The sequence below is a fragment of the Sciurus carolinensis genome, chromosome 1 (assembly GCF_902686445.1).
Source record: "Sciurus carolinensis chromosome 1, mSciCar1.2, whole genome shotgun sequence".
Classification (NCBI taxonomy): Eukaryota; Metazoa; Chordata; class Mammalia; order Rodentia; family Sciuridae; genus Sciurus; species Sciurus carolinensis.
In genome coordinates, this window is record NC_062213.1 from 159,779,573 (window position 1) to 159,793,485 (window position 13,913).

Here is a 13,913-nt window from a genome sequence, read left to right on the forward strand (position 1 = left end):
TTGGTCTTAAACTTATTGAATGAGTGAGCAAAACGTTCCCTAAGCTTTTCTAACTTTGATCCTGACAACTTCTCCTCGTCTGTATTTTGGAAGTCTGCTCTGAACTTTGGTGAGAGCCACCCATACCCAATGTCTTATGAAGTGAAATACATAATTCTTCCTCACTCTGAATCACCTCAGCACCCTGCATACCTCTTCACGTTCATGTTTGTCCCCCCTGGTAATTTACAGCCCACATCCACCACAGTTTTTGTAAGTAAAGCTTTACTGATGACTAGCATACCTGTCATTTACGTAACATCTGTGATTGCTGTGCCTCTACGATATCAGAGAACAGCAGCTGCAACACAGACCACATGGCTCACAAAGCCAAATATATTTATTATCTGGCCCCTTATAGAAGCATTGGCCAACCTCTGGTTCAATTGTGATACTGTGTGATTTTCAAAGCTGACCCTCACTGAGATGTGATTTTGTATTTTCCAAAATGTCCTTGAATTTGTAGATGCCTTGACTACAGCAACTTTAAAAATATTTGAGTGACTAAATAATAACTACCAATCTTATAAACAACTTATTGTAAAACTATCATGAGACTACCTTAGTGCAAATAGTCTTTTTTGAAAGATTATGCCAAAGCAGGGAAAAACAAACCCATATATTATCATATATTGTACAGAGTGAAGCCCTTATATGTAGAAATGTAAATAAATTAAGTACAGGTTAATATTCATCAGAAGAAAGGATAATTAAGAACATCATGAACCAGGGGTTTTCATTCCCGAGGGGCTGTGCTGGGTGAGAAAGGTACCTGCATAAATAGCTCTAAAGGGGAAGTCTGGCAAATTAGCTTAATGACAATCTGAGAAGTCCTCTGACAGTTACTCCTAAGTTGACATGGCTGTAAAGAAGAGGGTGTCTAATCTAGCGTGGGACTAAGAGGTTCAAGTGAGTAAAAAGGACTTGGAAAATGTGATTCCTGAGAGGGATGCTGATGAGATGAGGAGGATTTATGCAACTGGAAGAAGAGAGAGTTTCTCCGTAGAAGAAACAGCATGAGGTAGGAGAACATGGATTGTTTACTGGATTTCTGACAGCCTCATGGGATCCAGTGTGTGGGCATGGTGGGCAGGGTGTGGCTGAGCTCCGGTCATGAGGGTTCTGGCACACTTCTTCAGGGAGTGTGGATTTGAATCCAGCATTTTCCCGGGTTTGTAAGCTCTCAAAGCACGTCCCCACGCCACTGAGTAGAATGCTGGGTTACGTTGCCAGCATCTGACATAATCCCCGACACCAGGAGGCAGCAAGTAAGCATTAGTGGAATGGACTCCAAGCTGCCTGAGTTTCACCCACTGACCAGAGGAGAACCAGCAATGCGTGGGAACGCCACCACTAAATTTGCACTGACAGTCTAGGAATACCACTCCATTACGACAGGAGGCAGGGAGGTGGAGGGTGGCTGAAGGAAAGACTTGGTGAAAACAGAGAGGTCACTGGGGTCTTTTAAACAAGGTGAGATGGGGATGGGGTCTGAGCACAAAGGGGGAAAGGGAGCCTGATGGAAGTTACTCAGAAGGGAAGGTGTTGACTGTGGTAATAACGGGATTATTCTCAAGATTACTCCTCAGGAAACAGGATGGAGCATGGTGCGGTAAGGGAACCATGGAATCAGAGGGTATGAGACCACTTATTTCTAAGAATAAACACTGAGTGGTTTGATAATAGCAATAACCAAACCTTAGTCACAACCGTCATTACATAAGAACAGTCACCACTAAGAAGTGGAAAACCCTGAAGTCCACATACACTTTTTGAAATTCAAGCCCAACCCTCAATGACAGGCTCTCAGGGAGGAGGGCCTTCGGGAAAAATCAAATGAAGTGTAAACAGTTCTCATTAGTAATGTCACTCTATAATTTTCTTTGTATGTTAAATTTATTTCAATAATTTCCTCTTCTAGTTCATGGCCTTTTGTGTATGCTTTGTGGCTGCCTTGAGCCTCCTGGAGCCCAGAGTCACACCTCTCCTTAACTAACGAAGAGTCAGGGACAAGGCCACTCAGGGACAAAGGCCTGTACTTAGATTTTCTTCACAACTTTCAGAGAGGAGCTGAGGCCTCAGCTGGGTGGAGAAGCTGCTTTATTCCCAAGCATGGAGGGAATGGCAGGATCTTCCACAACCTGGCTCTTGAAAGGAGAAGGAAAGAGTGAAGTGTGAAAGAGAAGGTCTAACCCAGACCAAGGGGAGAAATTTGAGGCCCTCTACCTAGGGATGAACATCAGCTGCATTTCTATTGGACACTTTACCTATTGCATGATCTATCCTAGAAAAGGTTCTTTCCTTTCAATTGTCTTTTTAAAATGTTAATAGGTAAAGGAACAAAAATGCAATGTAAATACGGTGGGCCTACCTCAGACAGATTTTAAAAAACCAGTGGGCTCACATAAATGATCCTTAGCTTGCCCCTGTTACTTTTTTTCTTTTATTGCATCGGGGGTGGGGGTACCGGGGATAGAACTCAGGGGCACTCTACCACTGAGAGACCTCCCCAGCTCTATTTTGTATTTTGTTTAGGGTCTCACTGAGTTGCTTAGCACCTCAGTTTTGTTGAGGCTGGCTTAGAACTCAAGATCCTCCTGCCTCAGCCTCCTGAGTCACTGGGATTACAGGCGTGCAACCACTGCTCCTGGCCATTGCCCCTCTCTTTACTTCCTGTGAGCTGCTTCATGCACTGCAAAGGTAATGAAGCAGATGGCACTAGGTGGCCCAGCAGAGTGGTGCTACTGCCCAAACTGCCTACTAGATTGCTGGTGGGTGACTGAGAGCTTGGCAAAGCTTGGTTTGTGCATATCTTGAATTTTAAAACATCACTAAGTTTCTGAAATGAGAATGAGTTTCACACCTGGGTTAAGTAATCCTACTAATGCACAAACACAACTCTGCCTTCTGCAAGGGGTCTGCACAAGGGAACACAGCCCTGCTACTGCCTGGGTGTAGCTGTCATGTGGAGGGTCAGCCCATTGGGATGAATTGTGACTCGGTGCTACTGCTCTGCCAAAGAGAAGATTCACACCAGAGAGTAGGAGTCCCTTTCAGAGTGTCCCTGCACTGTGCTCGGCATTCTCAGTATCTCCAATCTAGAAATAGGAGGAAGAGCCTTTGATGGGTCATGAATTCCTGAGGTGGCTGTGGGCAGGCTTTTCTGAGTACCTGTGAAGCCATATTTTGATGGGCACTTTATTTATTACTAAATTGAATCCTCAAGTCAACCTTTTCAGGAAAGTACATTTTCTAAATCAGGAGAACTAAGTCTCAGACTGAGGTTAAATAACTTGCCTTCTGTTACAGAAAGGCAAAAGGGAGTCAGTGTTACAATTTAAGGATGTCTGACCTGGGCCTTTCTGCACCATACTGACTCTTCTACTAAAAAATTGTTTTCAACTTGAGATAATAAAAAAGGCATACGGTGTCTCAGTCCCTGATACTAAGTTTCCAGACTAAGTGGAACACTGAAATAATACCTGAACATCTAACACAATGTTGAACGTGCTACATCTCACAGGAGAAATGCAAAGCATGTGTTGGGAAAATTCAGAGGAGTCACTGATCCCACAGGCTTGTGAGATCAGAAATTGGTTGATGCCAGGAAGATTGGGTACTTATCCTGAGCCTCTGAAGGTGTGCAGGTTTAGAGATAGGAGATAGGAGAGGCTTTAGAGGTAAAAATGGCAAAGCCTACGTTTGGAGATAGGAAGTAGAGCGAGTGATCTGTGGAATCCATGACAGTTTCTGAGCAGGGGAATGATAATGGTTGAGTGTGAGGAAGAGTAGCAACAGTATACAGAAGGCAGGAAAGAGGAGAAGCCTGGAGCAGAAGGGAATACTGATGCAGGCAGCCTGGTGAGAAGGAATGGAGGCCCAACCTACGCTGTCCAGAAAGACAACAGACACTTTTTACAACAGACACCTGGTACCTCCTCCAGACAGTCAACAGGCCTAAGAAGACTTACTCCCCAGTGTACACTCTGAAAGGGCATAAATAAATGATTGTATTGTTTTAGGAAATATATCAATAAGCTGTATAAAACACAGTGCACTTTTAGCTAACAGCAGTATTTTATCCTTTTTTTTTTTTTTTTTTTTTTGTAAATTAGGGAACTAATAAAAGTTGTGAAAAGGTAAATGATTTGTCCAGTGTCCCTTAATTTCTGGCCTGCCCAGGATATCATGTTAGGCTTCTGAGGCTAAAGAGTAACTGTTTACTGGTGGTTACAGAGATTATGTGGATCCTGCCAATCAAATGTGGGGACATTAAGGAAGGACTGGATCAACTGCAAGATTTCTCTTTCTGTTCTCCCATATATTGTGAAATTTGATCTTGCTACAGTGGCACGTGGTGATAGGCTTTATCAATTTTAAAACCCTCAGATGTAATATTTTCTCCCTAACTAGAGTGGTTTGCATTTTGAAGGCTCTAAAGATGGACATCATGGGGGATAAAACAAAGTGCTAGTCTGGTACTGTGAGAGACTGACTATACTGATTAGTATAGTCAGCCCCATGCCCCATGCCCACCAGTAATCCCCTGGTGTTTGGTTAAGCCACTGAAACTCTTGGGTCTCATAATTCTAATAGTATTTATGATAAACATGAAAAATACCGTTGCCACCACCACCCACCACTGCTACCATCATCACCATGACAATTTATTAAGTACCAATTATAGGCCAGATGCTGGATTAAAAGTTGTAGCACATCAACCCATTTAATCCTGCCACCATCACTAGGAAGGAACTGAGGCACAAAGAGGCTAAGCAACTTTCCCAGGTCACAAGCTCCGAGGTCATACCACACGACCTTTAATCTTGTAGATCCCAGAGCTGCTTTTGTGTCCCTGAGCAGCTCACTACAGTTTTGTGTACACAGTTAATGATCAATAAATATGCTCTGAATTAAGGAAAGTAAATAGTTATTCTCCCCCTTTGCCCCCCTAAACCTTAAACCATACAAAACGATACTCAGATTTCTATAAATGTGTACAAGGAGTGAGGACAAGCTCCACATTTCTTAAGAGTTATTGCAATGATTCTGGCCTGAAGTATCCTGTTCCACCAAGGAGTTTTTCTTAAAAGGTTAACTTTTGGAAACTGTGTCTTTAGATGTTATTTCTAGTCATGCACCCCCTTCCTCTTATGAGCAGAACATTCTGTGTCATTTCTTAATAAATGGTTTGCTATTAAGGAATCATTATAGTAATGTGGGCTATTGGAAGAGAGGGGTTACTTTAGTAGCCAACCCTCTTAATGACCTGCTCCTCTGTACACATTAGTAGCTGGAGAAGGTTGTGGTTATTGAACTTCTGCCATCCACCAGAGACAATCTGCTCAGGCTTGCATTGTTGGAAACAGAGGACAATGGAAGAAAAATGCTATCCAAATTTTCAAGTTACTCTGCCTGGGAAATGAGGGTGCATTGGGTTTATAACTTGTCCAACAGGAATCATCTGGGATTAAACTAGACTAAATGACTAGTGTGTCCAGTGTATTGCTAATGGCACCTGTCCTCTTGGGCTGTATTCAGTAGGATTCAACACATATCTATGAAGCACTTTCAATGGCCCAGGCATGGTTACCAAGGCTAGAGATATGTCAGTGGACAAGATATGTGAAAACTCTTGCCCTTGTGGGGCTTACAATTTAGAAAGTAACCCTCATAGCAGTCCCTCCCTCAAATCTGCATGACCACTAAGTAATAGGGAATAGTGGCAATAGATCCCTTCCCCAGGAAGACTATCAGGGTCTCGTACTTAATTTCCACTTACAAAATAACTTAAAAAACAAAACAAAACTGAAGTTTGATTTTCTTCAGATTCCATGACACTCATGGAGACTTTGAGAGCCTGTGCTTTAAGCCTGGCAGGGGTGGGGGCAGGGAGTTCAACCACAGCACAGAGTTCTATGGACCCAGAACAATTTAGTGTTGTTTTGTATTCCGGTGGCAAAGATCTTGTAAGAAAGTCCATGTCATTGGCACAATAGGAGTGAACATGGGAAAATACTTGTTCTTTCCATCAAAGGCATAGTTGTAAAATGCACAATGCTATGAAAACTCAAGCAAATCTGGAATCATCGTTAAAGGGAATTAACTTGAAAAGTAATTTATGGCAAGAAAATCCAAGTCCTTTGTTATCTTCCTTTTACTGTAATATGCTTCCTGAACACTGCCTATGAGAGAGGGCTTTTATAAAGAAAAAAAAAATAAGTATAGTAAAATTAACTCATTTTATCAATTTGTGTTCGCTGCCAGAGTTTCCTGACTGTGGCTACAAGGGGCTGTAAAACTGATGAATTTGCATGGAAAAAGAAACCAGTGTAAGTAATTTGTGTAAGAGGTAACACGGACATAGACTGCTATAATTCAGACACCCTGCAGATAGCAGACTGCTGCAGTGTGAGCAGTTATGGGTTAGAAAAATGACCACACTGCAGTCAGTCTGACTTGAATGGAAATCAATCATAAAGGTACTTTCTCTGCAGCTTCTATGCCACAGTCTTCAGCAACTCCTTTGCCAAGCAGATTTCTGGTTTGTAAACCCTGTGCTGAGTTCCCTTTTCTACCCTTGCTTTCTAAAAGATCTGACCAAATGCAGGCTAGGAGTATGGTTTTCCAAACAGGAACATAAAAGAAACACACTGAACTAAATCATGGATTTCCCTCTCTGTGAAAATGAGCTTGCCTGCTATTAAAAGATTTAAGCAATGCTTTTTATGAAATGTAGCATTAAGTGCCAAAAGTCAGCAGAATGTTTTTAACCCCCTGAAACTCATCTGCTAACGGACAGACCACCACACAACCACAACTTGTGGACACAAAGAGTGTGTGTGTGTAGGCAGGAGGGTAGAGGGAGACAGAGTAATTGTTACTTCTGATAAATTATTTCCGTTTTATTAAAACAGGAACAATTCACTAGTACCCTCTTTCTGCCCCACTCCAAATCAAGAAGTTGGTTTATCTTTGACAGATAATTATTGTGAGTTTAATTTGTAAATCATGCATAGTTGGGCACTTTATTGCCATAAAGAAACCCCAGTCTTGGATCTCAAGAAACTTAAATATGTGCCCTAGAGGAAAGAACTTTCTCCTGCTTCTTTCTATATTCCTCTCAGCACACAGGATAGGTCATTTCATATATTACATATGCAGCAAAATCTTGTTGAACTGGACTAAAATTATATGAGCCTGTTAATGAAAAATAGCTAAGAATGAATATTTATTGACCTTTTATTATGTGCCAGGCAATGTGCTGGGTATTTCACCTGAGTGATCTCGTTTCATCTTCACAGGGCCCTCTGGAATATGTATTTGTGTTAATATCATTTATAAATGAGAAAAATCAGCTGTGAGATTTAGTAATGTGATAAATATCATGCAGCTAAATAAGTAACAGAGCAGGAATTTGAATGCAGGTTTTTCCTAGATTATCTGTCCAAAGAAACAGGGGTAAACCCCACATGTCTGGTTTCCCTGTCTTTTCTTTGTCATGAACTACTAGGGAGAGGAATTCAATGAGATTCAAATAGAAATATAATCTTCACTCCCCACCTGAGTGGCAAAAGTTCTATTCACTCTCCTCCTTCTCACTTCTTTGTTTTTACAGATCTTCAGTGTGAGGAGTGTCAGCCAGAGTTCTACTGGACGTAGGGCCCTGACACTTGGTCTCAAGGAGCAGTCACGGAGGGGTGAGCAATGCTGACTGATCTCCTGCATTAGTGGCTTCTGCCTTTGGGACTGAAATTGATTTTCTGCATTTTAGAGTATCATCTCATCTTGGCTTTTGGTTGAGGTCAAATGTGGTACCTGTCTAGTATAGACTACAGCCTTAGCCATGGGATTCAGTCTTCCCTGACAAGGGATGGATTTGATGGTCTAAGAGGTCTTTTCACCATGATGATCTATAAATCAGGGATGGGCGTCTACCCATGAGCCCCTTTGCCAAGAATGCACTGGGGACTATCTGACCCCAGTCAGATAGCTATTAGGAAACAAACTAAACCAACGGAGCCCTTCCCAACAACATGCTAATTCAGCTGTTTACAAAAATAATCGTTTTCAAGAATTGTTTAATTTAAAAAAATTTTTCCTACCCCATCTACTGAAGAATCCTGGGTGTTAATACATACTCTTATTAAGCACAGGCTGGTTTTGTTCAGTCCTGGTAATTTGACATAATGTGTGGCTTTGCTGAGTGCAGCCTCCACCTATCTCACCCGAGACATGTCTACAGGAACACCACCTACAAGACTCTCTAATCAGCAGGAGTCAGAATAATACATTCCAGCCCAATCTCAACAATGTCTGTGGCCTTATTGTGGGGTAATAAGGTATTTCTGTTAGGCTTTTGGAAATCACACACACACACTTAAAATGCCTTTTAGTTCCCCACTGTTACTTATTGGACATGAATATTTGCTTTTTTAAAAAAAAAATAATAAAAGAGGCTTTTGAGCACATAAAGTTTTACTAGAAAGCACTTTGTCAGTAATGACCTCTAGAATTATTGTTCATAGTATGAGTAAAAGTGAAGTTTTTAAATACTGTAGAGCTTAGTACTATTTTTAAGACTCTGATACAAATAATCAAGGTCTGTCAGGCCATTTTAAAAAGTTGTAATTGTCAGTGTTAGACTGAGAATTTTAAAGTACCTTGTTGCCCAATAGAAACCCTGGCAGAGTAGTTTCCAGAATAATGCAGAAATAAAGACATTAGATAAAAATGTGAGGAATAAGAATTTTCTGGCTTCCCACAGCAGATGCATGAGGGCTAGGATAGGTGTGCTCTTGTTCTATTAGAATCATTAACTCTGAAGGCGTCACTATAATGTCTTTTTCTAAATATATTAATTATTAGAACATAATGCTAAAATTGGTCTTCCTTAATTTATACACAGACATATTTTTAATAATGTTGCTGGCAGTGATCAGCTCCAGGATCTGCTCTAAGCACACAGTGAAAGATTAGGAGCAGAGGCTTCATTCAGGAATGATCATGATATTTGCCATGATTGAGCATCTACTATACATCAGACACTGTATAATTTCCTTCTTAATCCTTATAACCCTCCTGAGAGTTAGTACTATTTCAGCAGTCAGACTTAGTCTCTGCACTCAGTTGGGACTTGAATATGTTCCCATCAACTAAATGATTATAACCTATAAGGAGGACACAGCTGAAGAGTTAAATATTGCCTAAAGTTGTACAGTTAATAAGTGGCAATGCTTGATCCCTGACTCTATATCCTCAACTATTTTGTGATACCATGTTGCCATCTTGAATATGGAATTTATATGTAGGAATCATAACCAATGAGTTACTTAGAAAAGATCAGAGATAGATGAACATAGGAATAGAGACCATGACAACCAATTTGTGTGTTCATCAGGTATCATGTGTTTGCTTTTCCCTAGGTCAAATCTTTGTAGTAAGAGTGTTCCTAGACTGGTTAATTTACTGGGAGCTTTAGCTGACAACAGAAAACAGAGAACAAAAGGCCCCCAAATCCTGCCATGAGAACTCTTACTGCCAGCTCTAACCAGAAAGGTGGCAGGAGCTCAAGTATAACAGAAAGGTCCAGACCTTCATGCACAGCATCACCAGAAGCACCTGCTGATGTCATGAGCTCCCTTCCTGCCCTACTTCTAATTTCCGGCCAGCACAGTGGCCCATGATACAATGGTCAGGCTCATATCCAGCACCAGGATCGTGCACATTTCAGTTGACAGGGCCGAGTTAGCTGAGGACAGCGTCAGCCTAAGTAAGGGTGGGGCTGCCTCTCACTCTCCATGGGTGAGGAGGGCAGGAGAGGAGAAATGTTTGGCCACCCATACTGCACCCAGCTGAGACTCTGAAGGAAAGGTAGTCTGATGAAAGGATTCATTTCTGCCAGGCCATTCCATTGGCTGCCAGTTTGACTCTCCAAATATTCATCCCAAATATATCAAGGAAAAAAAATTATACAACAAAACATCCTTCTGAACTAATTTAATTTCAATATTTATTTTGAAAATTTATCAAATTATAGTAAAGGAAACTCACTAAATTAAGCCAGTCAGACTGATGTTTTTCTTCCTAAGAGTGTGGCAACATTTATTATTGTATCTTTTCATGAGGGGTTTATTAAAAGTAGAAAATGAAACATTTGCAATGCCATAATATATTTAGAATAAGGTGGTTTGGACAGGAAAAATGAAAAAAAAATATATAGATAGGGCCAGTCAGCATTTTCTACTACATAACTTAACAGATTTTCTTTAAAAACTGTATATTGGAGATAAACATTATAATTTTTTAAAGGGCCATCCACCCTTCTGTGTGCTACACTCCATACCCTCATTCCAGGAGAGAGGAGGTGCCACTGACTTCTACAGACACAAAATGTGTGATGTTCATTTTAAAATTACTAGTAGAGCCTGCTATTGACCATCTAATTATGCCGAGTTCCATTTATAAACATAGCTAACCACTAAGTTTATGGAGACTTTTTGTGCTGCTTTAATAGGATATTGATCGAGAGCATAGTTTGAGTGGACTGCCATTGAATTGTGTAATGGCAGACAAAAGGCAAGGTCACAGCAACTGTTCGTGCTAGGGCCGCAGTCTATCTTTTATTATCATTCTTTTTTTTTTTTTCCTTCCTTTAATGCTTAAACCCAAGTGGATTCCTTCAAAAGAAAATCTTGCTTAAGAATACAAATTATTTTAAAATTAATTTCCATGCCACGATTCACAGCTATCGTGTTACTTAACAGAGGAGAACCCAACAGGCCACTTGCTCAGACAAGAAAGTTTCAAATCTACCCCACTTTAATAAAGATCTAAAGTACTGCAAATATTTAAATGGCACCCCCAGAGGACCGGACGTCTGGAATTTCTTATCCGAGACCCATTTCCTCCTTAGGCCTTCTGTGTAAGAACATTTTGTATTTTCAAGTTTGAGCTTGTTCCTACCAAAGAGTTTCATTTTCTTTCTGTGCCTTGCAGCTGAGTTCACTCTGTTTCAGCAGCACCATCATGTCAGGCTAGACCATGGCCAATCATTAAACTGCTGGCCTGAAAATCTACGTGTGTGGATGTGGACCCTTGAAGGCATGCCAAGGACCTTCAGACTTAAGAGGGAATTGTTTAAATATACCGCATTTGCGTCTTCATGACGATTCCTGTGTGAAAATACAGAGTGCACATTTCCAAGGCAGAAAACAGCCACTAGGGTGCCACCTCATGCCAGGCTGAGGCATATGCCTGGTTCCATTCACTCCCACTCTCATTGACAAACAACTCGGGAACCCTGAAGTCCACCCGGCAGCCAGGCTTTGTGGCAGAGCCAGGACAATTCAGCTGCTGGATTTTAATAGATTCTGCAGCAGTGCAACAGGAACTGAAAATCAGACTGGGTAACTGAGAGTGGTTTTCACACCCAAAGACGCTAAGGCTGACCACAGTGTACTGAGAATCCTGGCTTTTCAAAATTCCAGGGCCATGAAATCATCCTTAGCCACGAAGTTTACTTAACCCTTGCAGTCAGTTTGGGTGTACAAACCACTGCTAGAAAATTAGAACCCACCAGGCCAGAGTCACAATGGCCTGTGTGTATTTGTGGTTTTCCTCTTTTCCAGTGAAGTATTTAAGGTTTCAGAGTCACTCTACCAAATTCAAGTAAAATAGAGTCAGCACTTTAGAAGGAAATGGGAAGAAGGAGGGGAGTTCTGGGGAGAACTTTCTGAGTTCCTACTAGCAGGGGTATTTGACAGCCTCAGAGTACAGACTTTGAGGAAAACACTGGCTGCAAAATAAACAAAAGATCGGGTGCTGAGAGCTCTCTAAGCAGCTGACTTAGCAGCAAGCAGAGTGAGCTCTTTGTAGCAACTTGAGGGAAAGAGACCAATCTGAAAATGCCTCTAGAAGGCTTTGTTTGAGGATGCAGCATCATGTAAGAGCCATCTCAACAGATGGTTCCTGTCTCCTTCCTCACAGTATTATGCTAAAACAACGGTAGTGATTCTGAACCTTGCTGCTAGCACGCACCACCACTCCTCCCCCTGCCTCAGGCACCCCATGTAGTGGTCTGAATTCTCCGCTTCCAAGGAGCAAGGTAATAAAGCAACCAGAACTAGTTTCAGATGGTCCTTCCACAAGGGGGAAAAAGGTACAACCGGAGGAATACGGAGTTGTTTGTATTCTGTGGCACTTTCTTTGTGGCAGTAACAGAACTCTCCTTTGTTGCCTTTCATGGACTTCAGATGATAATACCCAAAACTAAAGGGTGGTGGTGGGCAGAAGGCAGGGGTGAGCCCTGCAGCTTTCGTGGACCCACAGGAGTCCTGATTGGTACTGTTTAACGTCAAGCACCCTGGCTGCCTGGTCCTCACCTCTGAATCAGTGGGGCTAAGCCAGGAGTTTTCTCTGCCATTGCCACCTTGGTAGTAACACTATTACAAACAGCAAACTTGGCACATGGTTATTTCAGAGAATCCTCATGAGGAAATACTGAAATAGCACCTTCCTCCTCTATTACAGTTAAAAGGAGGAAAGCTAAAAACAGAAACTAACTGGAAACCTGGGGAAAGTAAATATTTATATTTTCAAATGTAAAACTGAATACTAAGTAGAAAGAATGTTTCAAGGTAAAGCCATTTTAGCTGTGATTACGGGTGAAGGAATGGATGGGTTGGGACACACAGGAGGAGGTTAAGAAGAAATCTGCAGTACAGTGGAAGACATTAAGGACATTGACAACATCCAGGTGAAAGGCAAAACTACAGAGAGGATTAAAACACGGGGGTAGTTAACATGAATAGGTGGAGCGTGGCGTTTTGGGAACAGGGAATGTATTGAGTATGATACTGTAACAGTGGATACATGTCCTTATACATTTGTTGAGAATGTTAGAAGGTACATGAAGAAAGGTACAAGAGCAAACACTAATGTACACGTGGGTTTTGGTTTATATTTAAGTGTTAATATTGTCTCATCATTTGTAAGACGTGTACCATACTATTGAAAGTTCTTAGGGGAAATTGTTGGGGGAATATAAGGAACTTCGGTAATTTCTGTTAACCTAAAACTATAAACCTCAAAAAACTGCTCTAAAAAAAATATAAAGTTAAGGCTGTGGACTTAGCTCAGTAGTCGAGTGCTTGCCTTCTATACCCAAAGCCCTGGGGTTTGATTCCCCAGTACTGAAAATAAAATTAAACAATATAAAATCTATTAATTAAAAACAAAGTTATACCTGAAAACATATCCAGGGAAAAATTTTTTTTTAATTATTTAACATGTTCTGGTTCACATGAAAATTGCTTTAACCTTTAACCTTTTTTTTTCAAATGGACAAGTTAATAAATTAAAAGTTTATCAACTCATTCAGAACTGATTACTCAATAAAGACACAGAATCATTGGATTCTATTTAGTTAATGCAGTTATAGGAGAGATCATGACAAAAATGCCTGCAGTCAGCCAGCTGAGTTCAGCAAAGTAAAAAGGGCGAGATGCTTAACCTCTTGAGCATCACGGTCTCCTTTACCTGTAAAAAAGGGACATTGACACCATGGATTGAATGAGAGAGTGTGCACAGCGTGATGCCTGGTACCTGGTGCATGTTTGATAAATGCTAGCAACTATAGTTTTTCATACTGATATAGCATCATGCTCCAAACAGGACTACCTGGGTTTAATCAACTTATGTGCCAATTTGTTTCTACTTCAAGGATGCAGAATGCACCTCAGGCCTACACTTCTGAAAAATATGTCCACTGCAGCCCTGAAATGGAGGCTCAGCTCTTCCAAGGTGGGTGCAGGAGGCAGAGGGCAGTGCCATGAGCAGTGGTTAAGGATTCCAACACCCTCACATGGCTTGGG

General features: G+C 41.2%; 1 protein-coding gene across 5 annotated transcripts in view; it reads right to left on the bottom strand.

Annotated features, from left to right (window-relative positions):
* Nfia (nuclear factor I A) overlaps nucleotides 1–13,913 on the bottom strand; it is a 354,467-nt gene that overhangs the window by 99,979 nt on the left and 240,575 nt on the right. The window lies entirely within an intron of this gene.